Here is a 13,534-nt window from a genome sequence, read left to right on the forward strand (position 1 = left end):
AGGGGATTAGGATCCTGCACCTTTTTTTGTAGGTTAATTTTTAGTCATTGTAAAACATGTTCATTTAAAAATGTGAAGAGAAACTAAAAGGTCCCTATATGCAAAAGCAAACTCATCACTGTTATAGGCATTTTAACCCCTTAATGACCACCAATACGTCTTTTAACTGACCTGAGATATAAGAAAATAGCCTCCCCATACAGGTGACAATCCAGCAGCTGTCGGCTGTCCTCTATAGCTGACAACTTGCTGCATCAGCCACGATCAGTGTTTTCACCGTCCAAATCTGTTTAACCCCTTAGATGCTGCTGTCAATAGTGAATACATCATATAAATGGTTAACAGAGTGTGGGGGCTCCCTCTTTATCCCCGTTGATGCCCTCAGATCATGACTGTGTGGTCATGATGTTTGCCATGGCAATTCAAGACCAAATAGCAGCCTTAGAGTCTGACAGCTGTTGTAACCTGTTCAGAAGTTAGCTGCATTTAGGTTGTAAAAATACACATTTTCATTTCTGTCATGCCACTTTGTATTAATTCCTGAAAATCACCTGAAGGGTTAATAAGCTACCTGACTGCAGTTTTCAATATGTCAGGGGGTGCTGTCTTTATTATGGTATAACTTTTGGGGGTTTTCCAATATATATGACCCCCAAAGGCACTTCAAACATGGATAGGTCTCTAAAAAAATAAATTTTGTAAATTTCCTTGACAAAAATGAAAAATTACTGCTACATTTTTAAACCTCCTAAAATGCTAACAAAATAAGAGGAAATTTTACAAATGGTGCTGATGTAAAACAGGCATGTGGGAAATATTATTTATTAATGTTTTTGTGTTGTGTGACTATCTGAATTAAAGGGATAATCATTCAAAGTTTGAAAATTGCCAATTTTTTAACATTTTTCTCAAATTTCTGATATGTTTTGGGTTTATTTATAAAAAATATTGACCTAAATTTACCATTATCAAAAATTTATCAAAAATGTCCTGAAAAAACAATCTCAAATTCACTGGGATTTGTTGAAACATCCCAGAGTTATTACCACATAAAGTGACACTGGTCAGATTTTAAAAGATTGGCTCTGTCACTAAGGGGTTTAAGGTATATTTTACAGGTATAGTTAAAGGTTTGTTTTACAGGAATGCTGTAACACTACTCAGAATTACATGTATGTGTAAAGTGTGAAATAAAAGAACAAGGCACTTTGTATTTTTTTATTTAATAACGGAAGATAACAAAATAATAAATAACATAGGAATATTAATGTCATACGCCAAATCATAAGTAATATCAAACAAACGAAATTATAAAATAAAAAATACATTATAAATTATAATACGAATGTGGGGAACTCAAATCAGTGCCAGGATTGGTTGTGGAAAAAGGTAGGGGAGCAGCAACAGGAGTGGACACATAAGGGGTAAGTGAGGAAAAGGGACTAAAGGGGGGAGCCCATGGTTTGGAGTGTAGTGTAGGAAAAAGTTTTAGCCCAGAAATACCATCCTGCTCCTGTAGTTCAGGTGGCTTCTCTAGCTGGCACTGAAATCCTCATTTGGATATCTCCTTGGCCATTGTCTTCTGGGTTTTGCCCCACATTCCAAAACACACAAAGGTGTTTGCAGCAAGAGACACAGTGGAGAGGGGCATATTAGGTGCCAAGATTGTTGGACTGTAGGAGTTTGTAGTGGCTTCTTGGTTGGTGGAACTGGAGGGTGCTGGCTTCCGTGTCTCTGGCATTGGGGGAGGTGGTGCTGGCTGGTGGAGGGCTGGGACTGGATGTGGAGGGTGTCAGACAAGTGGATCGGCTGAGTGGCCTTCTTTGGAGTCCAATAGTTGGTTTTGTTTTCCTGAGAAATCTGCCAACTTTCTAAGAAATAAAAACCCGACATTGGAGGTGTTGCGGCACTCAAAACGATTTGTATGGCAGCCATGGTCCTCAGTCTTAAACAAAATGGGACATGGGTGAACTAGTGGGCCAGACTATGACAGAAATTATCCTCCTTATCCTCATACACATCAACTTCCATGTCTCGCCCGGCAGTGATGGTGTGGAGGGCCCTCCTTCGATGGTAGCTTTGCTGGATGATGAATGGCTGGGGGGAGGTGTAGATGGTCTCTGTTGTGGTGGTGTTCTCAACAGGCTCATCTTTTTCATGTCCTCCAGCTCCGGCCTCCAATTCCTCTCCACCTCCAGCACCTCCAAGCTGGAGGTAGTTCCCTTTTTGCTCTTACCCAATGTTTAAATTAAAGGATAACAGAGAAAAAAAATTGTTTTGAATACAAAATCATAATGACAACATTACAAACAAAATGAAAAAGGTAGCAATTTACGAGGGAAGATCTGTCACTGGGGCCAAAAAATTGTAGGTGGTTATAATAGAGGTATAGCCGGTTTTTAGGCACCTCACCCCCTCTCTTGCTCTGCTGTTGTTTCTCATGGCAGAACTGATGCTGACAACTCCTCCATCATTTTTCACTAAACCCACTGGAAATAAAAGTGAAAGATATCATATTAGAATAATAAAATAATATAGGTCAAGGATGCTGTATACAGTACCTTTGTGTCGTGTGTGTTTTAAGATCAGTGCTAGTATGGTGCGCAAGTTTTTTGTGCTTTTGTTTCCGTTGAAAACAAATCAAACCATAATGTTTTTTGTTCACTTGATTTTCTTTGCCTAGAAAAATTATGCTTATATTACAACAATCATAGCGTACCATTTAGATTTGGCGTACTTACTTATATCCTCTTGAAACTGTTGTGACTGGCTTTCCTTATTGGGATACAGTTTGCAGCAAATATAAGTCCAGGCTGCATGGCGTCAACTGTGGTTCCCATACTCTGCATCCCTGCTGTCCCACAGTTCCAGTCTCTGATGCACCGGAGGCATCCAGTCCAATTTGAGCTGAGAAAAAAAAATTGCAAATGAGAGTCAATCATTGAATAACATTAGTCCGTTTTTCACGCAGATGAGAATAATCCCTAAAGCACATCATTCTACTCTTTACCAAAAATGGAATTAGCCCTACAAAAAAGAACAGTACCTACAGTTAAATATTGGGGAGATTCAAAGATGTTTTGGGGTTGTGTTTTTGCCTCTGGCACTGGGTGCCTTGACTGTGCAAGGCATCATGAAATCTGAAGATTACCAAAGGATTTTGGTTCACAATATAGTACCCAGTGTCAGAAAGCTGGGTTTACGTCCTAGGTCATGGATCTTCCAGCAGGACAATGACCCCAAACATATCTCAGAAAGCACCCAGAAATGGATGGAAACAAAACGCTGGAGAGTTCTGAAGTGGCCAGAAATGAGTCCAGATCAAAATCCCAGTTCTGAAAATTATTTATTTGTTTTATTTGGCCTATAAATGGTGACGAGATGGCTCATGCCAGTTATCTATTTTCCAGACTACGAAAAAACACACATCGGTCCTCAGAAATTATTTACTTAGCCTATAAATGACAACAAGATAGCTGATGCCAGTTATTTTTTTTTTGCAACACTGCTAGAAAACACATAGCAATACAGGAAAATTATTTATTTGGCACATAAAGGGTAAGAACATAGCTGAGGCCAGTTATTTATTTATTATTTATTTGCAACACTAGCACACAGCGGTACTGAAAAATTATTTATTTGGCCTAGAAATTGCAAAAAGATGGCTGATATCAATTATTTATTTGCCATACTACTAAAAAACACATACCGATCCAGAAAAACAATTTATTTGGCCTACTATTGGCAACAAGATGGCTGACGGCTTTTTGTAACAGTAATCCCATAGGCCGGGGGTACAGAGTACACACACGCAGTGGCCGTTGACACAGTACTCACACATGTACAGTATGACTTGCAGAATACACAGTGTTATTTTTTTGCAGTGTGCAGTCAGAATCTGTCCTTCACTCTAGCTCCGTCTTATCCCTACACTAATGAAAGCAGAATAGTGGCATCACTCATGATCTGGTCTTTATATAGGCCGAGTCACGTCCTGCGCCGGACAATCACAGCCATGCCCACAGTTTGTATGCTTGCTGACATGCTGTGCTGCAGTCTTTCATCAAGCTTTATTAGACTGGTGAACTCGAACAGGAAACCGGACATACATTAAAAATTCCTTTTTCAGGGTTAGGTACTGGATACTAGGTGTCCGGTATAAACCCCGAACTTTACCGTTCGGATTCGCTCAATCCTAATTGTGACGAAAACCTAAAGAAATTAGCTGGAATATAAGTTGGTATGCATGCAGCGAGTAGGTGCATGTTCACATTGGCCATTAATCAGGCAAAACCTAAGATAAAAACAAAATGAGCAAATACCATATAGTGAATAAATAAACAGCATTACTGCATAAAAATAATATAGGGTACTTGGTTAACTGGTTGACATAATTTTGATAAAAAGAAAAAAGCCATCCCAACACGCCACGATGACTCTGTTCGGGATGGTCCTAACCTCTGGGTGTCCATTATTTGGGGCCTAGGTACTTATCGGCCCATATTCACATTTACGTCATTGGACTTATGCTAAGGTTTTAGTACTAGAGGTTAGGACCATCCCGAATAGAGTCACCATCACATAGTGGGATGGCTTTTATTTTTTTTTGTCAAAATTATATTAACCAAATACCCTATATTATTTGTATACACTATTGCTATTTATTTACTGCAGAGTACTTGCTTATTTTGTTTTTATCTCTTTTTAAGCTTTGTCTGTTTAGTGGCCAGTGTGAACATTCTCCTACACTCTGAATGCATACCAACTTATATTCCAGTTTATTTCTTTAGGTTTTTGTAACCTGTGCAAGTAAGGGCATGACCTCCCATTTCTTTATATACTGTAACTCCCCACAGTTGTTTGTCCATTAGTCAGGAGCTTGGGTCCTTATTCATATTTACATGATTAGACTTATGGCAAGGTTTTCATACTATAGATTAGATCCATCCCAAATACAGTCACCGTGATATGGTGGGATGGCTTTTACAATTTTTTTTATCAAAATTATGCTAACCAAGAACCTTATATTATTTTCAGGTACAATTGCTATTTATTTACTGCAGGGTATTTGCTCATTTTTTATCTTAGGTTTTTGCTATATATTGTGGCATCATCTGTTTGCTCTGGCAATGCATGCATTTACATATACACAAAAAGTTAATAATAACTTGTGGTTGATAAAAATAATATTTTGTTTTGTACAGTTGGTACAGTCAATTCCACACTTAATAATGGTTAAACAAGAACTATTTGTGATGTTGAGTCACTTCTCACGGACAAGCCGTGAGTTGGAATAGAGAAGGAGTCCGAGGTCAAAAGCCAGGAGGGTACATCATAAACAGAGAGAAGAGACAAAGGCGTACTCAGGTAACGGTCTGAAGTCAAAATACCAGGAAGATAGCGGATTAGAACAAAAGGGTTAAACATATGGATGGTCAGAACAAAGTCCAAGATCAGACAACAAAAAATCAACGAGCAGAACACAAGGCACAGAGAGACAGACCAAACTTAGCTGAATGTACGTCAGGCATAGGTCCGGAACTAACAGCCCAGCTAAGTAGTAGAGCAATCAGTCACCTCGGACAATGAACACCTGGAGACAGCCAGCACCTACCAGACTCAGATTGGACAGCAAAGCTTTCAATCTAAGTACTGATAGCTTCAGCACGCCCCTGTACCAGGTTGAATGGCTGAGCCATCAGTAACTTTATCTCAGACACACTGAGGGTGGGAATCGTGACACCATTTTTCTTGACCAAATGTGGGTCATGGCAAATGTTCGGCTTTCACATGCAAGTACAGTTTTCAATAATTATTGAAAGTTTAAAAGGTATTTTGCTTTGATATCCAAATAATATGCTACCTTATTAATCTGCCAAAATATTTAGTAAGTATAGAACCAAACGTAATGTATGTGTACCACCTATGAACAGGGTAATAAGGGCCTAATAGACTGTAGCTTTTTATATGCACAATGTATTGTGGGCTGCTTTTCACCAATGATATTTTATGCTGAATGCTGACCTTAACTTTTGTTAGAATTTATTTAGTTTTCATTTAGTGTACAGTCTTTTCTTCTTGAAATATGCCCCAGAGAATAATTGGGAAGTTTCAATTCACCGAGAATAACTTTGCTCTGAAACAAATTTCCTGGTAAAATCTGTGCGATTTGGCAAATTCAAATTATGTCAGATCTACTCATCTATAATGGGAACTCATGTAAGGCCAGTTTCACACATCCTGATATTTTTCTACCGGACAAAAAACGGTACTGGAGATGACAGAGTCCGTGTGTGTAATACTTGCTGCACACGTGTGGCAACAGTCTGCCACCCGTATGCCACATCAGTGCCACATGGATGGGCGCCAGGGAAGAAGCGCTACAGTAAGCACTGTTCCCCGGTGGTGGGTGCTGAATCAGCGCGAGCAGGGGAGAATTATGAGAGTTGTATTCAATTGATAACAATGACAGCAGGCGGTGGCTGATAGGACTATGACTCCAATCAGTCTACACCTGCTGCTGCTAATAACAGTGACCACAGGAGTGGCTGAGGAGAGTATTCCTCACCCACCGCCTGTGCTGTAAATAAATAAATACATGAAAAAACCTGCATTGGGTTCCCCTCTATTTTCTATAACCAGCCAGGCAAAATTGACAGCTGGGGGTTGCAACCTTCAACTGTCAGCTTCAGCAAGGCTAGTTATCAAGAACAAAGGGGTTTCCATGCGGTTTTTTAAAATTATTTAAATATTTTTAAAAAATGACTTGGGATCCCCCCATTTTTAACAATCAGCCTTGCTAAAGCATACAGCTGGGGGCTGGTATTCTCAGGCTGGTAAGGGGCCATAGATATAGGCCCCCCCCAGTAGTGCTGAGTGAGTACACTTGTTGCACGGGTTTTCCCAAGCATGCTCAGGTGTCCTCCGAGTATTTTGGCATGCTTGGAGATTTAGTTTCTCGATGCAGCTGCATGATTTGCAGCTGCCAGACAGCCTGGATACATGTGAGGATTCCCTAATAAACAGGCAATCCCCACATGTATTCAGGCTATCTAGCAGCCGCAAATCATGCAGCTACGTCGACAAAAACTAATCTCCGAGGACACCAAATACTCAGAGGACACCCGGGCAATGAGTATACTCGCTCATCACTATCCCCCAGCCTAAAAATAGCAGCCCACAGCTGCCCAGAAAATGCACATCTATTAGATGTGTCAATTTTGCCACTTTGCCCAGCTCTTTCCACTTGTCCTGTGGCGGTGGCAAGTAGGGTTCATATTTGTGGGCTTGATGTCACCTTTGTATTGTCAGTTGACATCAAGCTGTTATGAAACCTAGGGTGGACCCACTGGATTGCGTGCTGACTGACCCTGAGCAAGCTGGCCAGGTGGAACCGACCCCTATACAGGGACCGTTAGGGGCAGGCCCAGGAGGAAGGTATACTGCAATAGCTAGTGCCGGAGGAACGGCTCGAAGACAACGAGAAGAATCAGAGTACTCACTGAGAACGAGACGGAGCAGAGCAGCCACAGAGAGACACAGGGCCCTGGACAAGGCAGAGTTCACAGGGGTGCAAGATCCTGGACAGAGCAGAGCATGCACTGGAAGATGTACAGGGACAGAGCAGAGTGGAGCAAGCACTGGCAGGTGTACAGGGACAGGGCAGAGCATACACTGGAAGCGTAGCACTCACTGGAAGCGTACAGGGACAGAGCAGAGTGGAGCAAGCACTGGAAGCGTACAGGGACAGAGCGGAGCAGCACACGCACTTGAAGCATACAGGGACAGAGCAGAGCACGCACTGGAATTGTACAGGGACCTGGGAGAGCACCTACACAGGCAAATGCAGGAAATAATAATCAGGCACCGAGGAATAGCCAAAGTCGTCTGATATACCTAACACCGGGCGCCCGGCGAGATCACATTTTAAATTTCTAATATTGTCTTATTTTTACCTCACACTGAGATCTGTAAAAAAAAATCCATACATGTACATGCAGAACTGATATATGATATCACATTTATACATTATCCAGCTCCAAAGCGTACTGTAATAAAGGCTTGAGCTTGATGACAATGAGCATTCTTCCATGGAAATAATTAACAAAACAAAATATTCTGTCTTAAAAAGACAACTGCAAATTAAACATGAAAAAGTTAATTTCACCTGTAATAACTTTATTCCCCTTGATCACTCTCCTTCTCCAAGTCTCTGCTGATTGCAATGTGCTGCTTTGATTACGCATTGTTTCAGCCGTTATTCTCATTTATTGGTGGAAGGAAATTTCATTGGAGGTTGGAAGTAAACACATCTCTCTTTTTTCTTTTCAATGAGAATGAATGATGCAGACCTTTATTTGCATCCGCTGACATCCTGTTTCTGCATCCTGATTACCACTTCCAAGGCCAGATAGAGCGTAATAATCACGCTTAATCACTTTAGGAGCCCACAGCTTTTTAAACAGATTACTGCAGCAGCATTTAATATAGGAATGGGTATTTCATTTGCAGTTTGGCTCGCTTCCATTTAATTAACCTGCAAATATAGGGAGTTGTGATGTATGGATTGTAGTCTTATTTATATCATGTGTTGTGGATGGGAGGAATTTTATTGTTTGGCATAATATGTGGGAGAATTATTTACGGCAAATGGTTTTCTTCTGATTAACACTGCAATTTCGGTTTTAGTTATTGGATCATTAGAAAAGTGCATACGACCCAATATATCAGTTAATATCTAACTTTTTTTTTGTTAGAAATGTTCCAACATTGCCACTACATAACCAGGGCACAAGGATCATAAAACTATAAAACTAGAGATGACTTAATTGATTTAATGCAAAATGAATTTGAGTCAACTTTTAGGAAATTCGCACCCTATGGATTCAATAAGAGAGGATTCGAATTATAGCAGAGGTGCCAGCAACAGAGGAAAATTGACTAGTGATATGGTGTAGCTGGCATCTGTCTAATTGTAATTCAAATTCAGCAGGACATTTTTTTCCTTAATGTAATAAAAAGCATAAGCAAGACAAGGCAATACTTTATACAGAAAAAGAATCAGTGTCAGACAATCTGTGAGCCTGTCACTAGTGACTAATGAGCTCTTGCAGTTCTTGTGAAATCATTTTTGTGAAAGGAGGGATAATTTTTTTTAAAGCACAAAAGAAAATTCTCCCTAAACCAGACATTTAATTATGACTGTCTATCACACAAAGTGTGCGCGTCCCAATCAGTTGTTTTTTGCATAGTTGATTTACTACTCAAAATTTACATCCATACATACCCCACTAATGTAATGTTCTTTTGTAGATGCTGGCTTTTTAGACATGCATCTATCTAGCATTTCTTAATTTGTCATTTTTGCTGGAAGATTTTACGTATTGTATGTGAATCTACCTACCTAGGATTTATTACTACATTATTAAAAAGTTAGTGTTGTGCAAAGTATATGGTAAAAGAAAATGTGGCAATGATAATGTATATCGTATAAGAAAAACAAACAAACACTATATCACAGTTAAGACTGCGGGAGCCGCAAGGAGCAACAGAAATACCACCACCTTATGCATCAGCCATTGGAACCATAATTTGCCTACAACAAGGCTATTAGTGGGGAGGAAGCAAAGGGGATTATGGCATTAATAAATGGCACATCATTCATCTCAGTCACACCTACTCTATCAAATTGATTCAGTGTTCTGCTTAGAATTATCTGCCTGATCAAAAATGACTTAGGGTATGTTTCCACACGGCATATTGGCAGCGCTTTGGACGCAGCTCCACCCAAAGCGCTGGCCCCTTTTGTACGCTCGGTGATTCCGCATGTGTTCTTTGTTCAGACCTACAAAGCTGCTATATCTAGATTCCAGATTCTTCCATTTTCTCTACTTGTCTTGAATTGTTCACACAATCATCTCTACTATCAAGTTACCTGATAAATAACTCATGTCTACTCACAAGATACCAATTTAGCTATACATCTCTGCTATTCATGCCTGTGTAACCACACTCCTGCTGTAAAATACCAGTTTGCAGATATATCTGTATCATTCCTTAATTTGTAACCACAATTATGCTGCAAGATGCAAGTTTGCAAATATGTCTCCGTTGTTCCTGAATACTCTGGACATCTAAATCAGTTGCATCTAGTGCTTCCAACACATCTGGCTTTTTGTATTTTCTGGTGTACTGTACTGTATTACACTGTTGTTTTTTTTGTTTGTTTTACTACCATTTTGGATACATGCAACTTCTTGACCGCTTTTGATCTTTTTTATTGCATGGATGTATATGCAACTTTTTGATCACTTTTTTGAGGGTGCATAACAAAAAAAATAACAATTCTGTCATTTTCGCAACTTTTTTAGACTTGACAATCTACTCGCTTGATCAGTTTTATAATATATGCAATGTTAATGTACTACAGTGTAGTTTGCCAGTGTAAAACTGACAGGAATACATTTATGACAGACTTGGGGTTTTACTATACCTTTAGCTGCTAAGGAGATTTATTGGCACCACACAATCCCCTATTTTTGTCTAATTAGTTAACCTAAAAGATTATTGACTAGTGTCAAAAATTAAAGGAATTGTCCAGGTAATATAAAAACTTCACTAGTAGCAAGGATGGACTGAAAATAAACTGAATCATATTCACCTGCTATCATCCCTGTGAATTTAGCATGCCACTGTGGTAGTGTCTGTCACAGATGTACTTAGATTACTAGAATGGTGTTTCTTCAGATGTTTCTCTGATGACAAGTTGTTCTAGTCACATAACTGCTACAGACAATCACATGATTGAAAAATGATGACGCTACATTGCCAGCACAGAGCACCAGAGATGCTTCTGACTCCTCAACTGCCCCTTTTCAGACACGGCCACATCGACTAGGCGGAGATATGAGTTGGATCATTAGTCATGAACTCCATTGAAAGTTTATTCTCTTAAAGAGGGGAGCAAAGCGTTAACATCTTGGGTGCTCAAAAGAATGGACCGGTTTGCAACCTAATACCCTGGTGCAAAACACTTTGAATAGTCTCAAAAGGTTTGTGCAATGTGGAGTTGTGCAAACATTTTGTGACTTTTGACTTTCTCATGCCAGTTGTCAGAGACACCGCACTACACTTGCTCATAGAGCCAGTGCGCGTGTCCTGAGTACAGAAGCAGTGCTAAACGAGGTACAGGAGGAATAAACAGACGGGAGGTCAGACAAAGCCAAAGGTCATACACAGGATCACAGTACAGTACCAGGGATGAGACAGAGCGGATAATCAGGGCCAAGCAGAGATCAAAACCAAACAGACATAGGAGGTACCAGGCAGAATCCAAAGCGATATCCAGAGAACAGACCGAGTCATACACAGAGAATCAAGTAACCAGAACACAGCACAAACAAACTCAGGGGTCACCACACAAATGCCAAGGGCAAGAGTATAACTGACAGGGATGGGAGCGTCCTGAGGCTATAAGAAGCCTCCCCCAGAACCAGGGAGAGGCCACAATCATAGCCCCAGGTGTGCAGGTAAGCCTGCATCGGGATCACAACCTTTAACCCCAGAAATGCCAGTCATCAGCACTGGTTCCAAACATTAACCCCACGTGTGCGAGTCAAACCCGCACTGAGATCATGACACCAGTATTTAGCTGCTCTACCAATTTGGGTGATGTTGGGAAGGACCTGGGGAGGGACAGGGTGGGACACCTGCACTTAAAAGTAATAGAAAGTGGCAACATTTCTTATGCCAGAAATTTGACTCCAGTCCCTTAATGGAATAACACGTCTAGTGAGGTGCACACCATTGATAAGATGTGTTGAATTCATTAAATGGTGTGCACTTCTTAATGAATATGGAGCATCTTTTAATCCTGCAGGTATATCATTAAGACTAGTGTACAAAATGCCAGTGTTAATGAATCGCGCCTACGTGTATCACCAAGTGGTGTGTGGTAGTGGGCCCCTTATTTTTTACAGCCCTCATTGTTGGCATATCAACTATCTTAAAACTTTTCAGCAAAATGAGCTTTTTTCTTCTAATTATATTTAGGAAATTATAAAATGTTTCTGAGTAAGCGGCTATAATTTATAACCTAGCAGGATTTGTTTTGGCATGATGTCATTCTAATTAGAAATAATAGAAAATATTGCAATATCATGTTGCCTGCCAAAAATAAAATTACATCTGTTTGTGCTACTAAAAGGTTGTGAGAAATATTCACTGGCAAAAGTCTCCCACGGACAAAGTACAGGATACCCCTCCAGGTGTCTACATTGCTGTATGGGAAGTTTTGATTGCTTCAATAGAATTACAACTGTAGACTATGGTTTTTACAAATGTTCTGTCTGTACATGACATATGTGTCAGTGTCTGCCCTCTCTACTTCTGCTCCTATCACAGGGCATCATGTCTTTGTCACTGGTGGTGACACAGAGTGACTACAGAATGGTTCTGTGTTATTCTGGAACTTGTGGAACTGCACTGGTTGAGGCATTGGGGTTGCACTTATGCCATTAGCTTCCTGTAATTAATCCGGGGCATGGTCGCTGGCTAAAAAAATTCGGAATGCCTATTCCTATTACCAGTCATAGTTTTACTATGTGGTTCACACACAGGAGGGACTGGTGCATTTCACAAAATAGATGGCATCATGAGAAAAGAAGATTATGTGGCAATACTGAAGCAACATCTCAAGACATCAGTCAGGAAGTTAATGCTTGGGTGGAAATGGGTGTCACAAATTTTTTTTATCATATGTGTGGTCGTGTGATAAATACCCACATGACTTTAGTTTCTACTTTCTGTTCCGATTGGGAACTTGCAGCTCTCTGGTGCCCCCTTACCCTCAGGTCAGTCAGGGAACTGCACCTAGGATAAGTAGTTGCCGGAGAGGCTGCCTGTCGCATACTGACTATCAGGCACTTTGCAGTGAGGGCGGTATGTATATCATCCATCCCAGGCAGGGAATGCTCACATAAGCTAGGCTGCCAATAGTACCTCGTTTGATACTAAAGCTTATATCGGGTCAGAAAACAATCCACAGGTCACGTAATTGGGCGTGCAGTACGTGTCAGTTCATTCATAGAGCAAGGAGAATGAAGCTAGCAATTTATAAGTTTACTCCAGAAAATATAGGCAGTGTTTACAAAAAATACAAAAGGTATTACAAAGGAGACAAAATAAAGTATGTACAGACAGTTATAAAATAAAAGGTATTAAAATAAGAAACTTACTCTATCACAGTCACAGATATGACGCGTTGATAAAGGGGAGAGGAGTTCCCAAAGAAAAGATTCAGTCCACAGCATGGATGTTAGCTGTCTTCCCCAGGTCTGAACACCCTCGAAAATGGCTGTTTCTCTTTTATAGTTGGCCCATAAGCTTAGGGACTCCTCCCTTGCTGACCTCTTTAGGTGGGCTGTGTTAAAGCATGTACACCCCTTTTGAAAAGGTATCAAAAACTTCTACTTGCCATATCTCTGGTTGGGTGGCTCACAGTGTGACGACCGGGGCATTGTATTCTGTCTTATGA

The 13,534-nt window shown here is 40.4% G+C and overlaps 1 long non-coding RNA gene across 1 annotated transcript; it reads right to left on the reverse strand.

Moving 5' to 3' along the window:
• Positions 1 to 2,344: 2,344 nt before the first annotated feature.
• On the reverse strand, positions 2,345 to 13,319 carry LOC141098297 (uncharacterized). Its single transcript, XR_012234202.1, has 3 exons — positions 13,236 to 13,319; positions 2,742 to 2,907; positions 2,345 to 2,489 (listed from the first exon to the last, which is right to left on the reverse strand). It is a non-coding gene; the product is annotated as an uncharacterized lncRNA (long non-coding RNA).
• Between the last annotated feature and the right edge of the window lie 215 nt (positions 13,320 to 13,534).

The sequence above is a fragment of the Dendrobates tinctorius genome, unplaced genomic scaffold (assembly GCF_039654945.1).
Source record: "Dendrobates tinctorius isolate UK_male_01 unplaced genomic scaffold, ASM3965494v1 ptg000089l, whole genome shotgun sequence".
NCBI classification, from domain to species: Eukaryota; Metazoa; Chordata; class Amphibia; order Anura; family Dendrobatidae; genus Dendrobates; species Dendrobates tinctorius.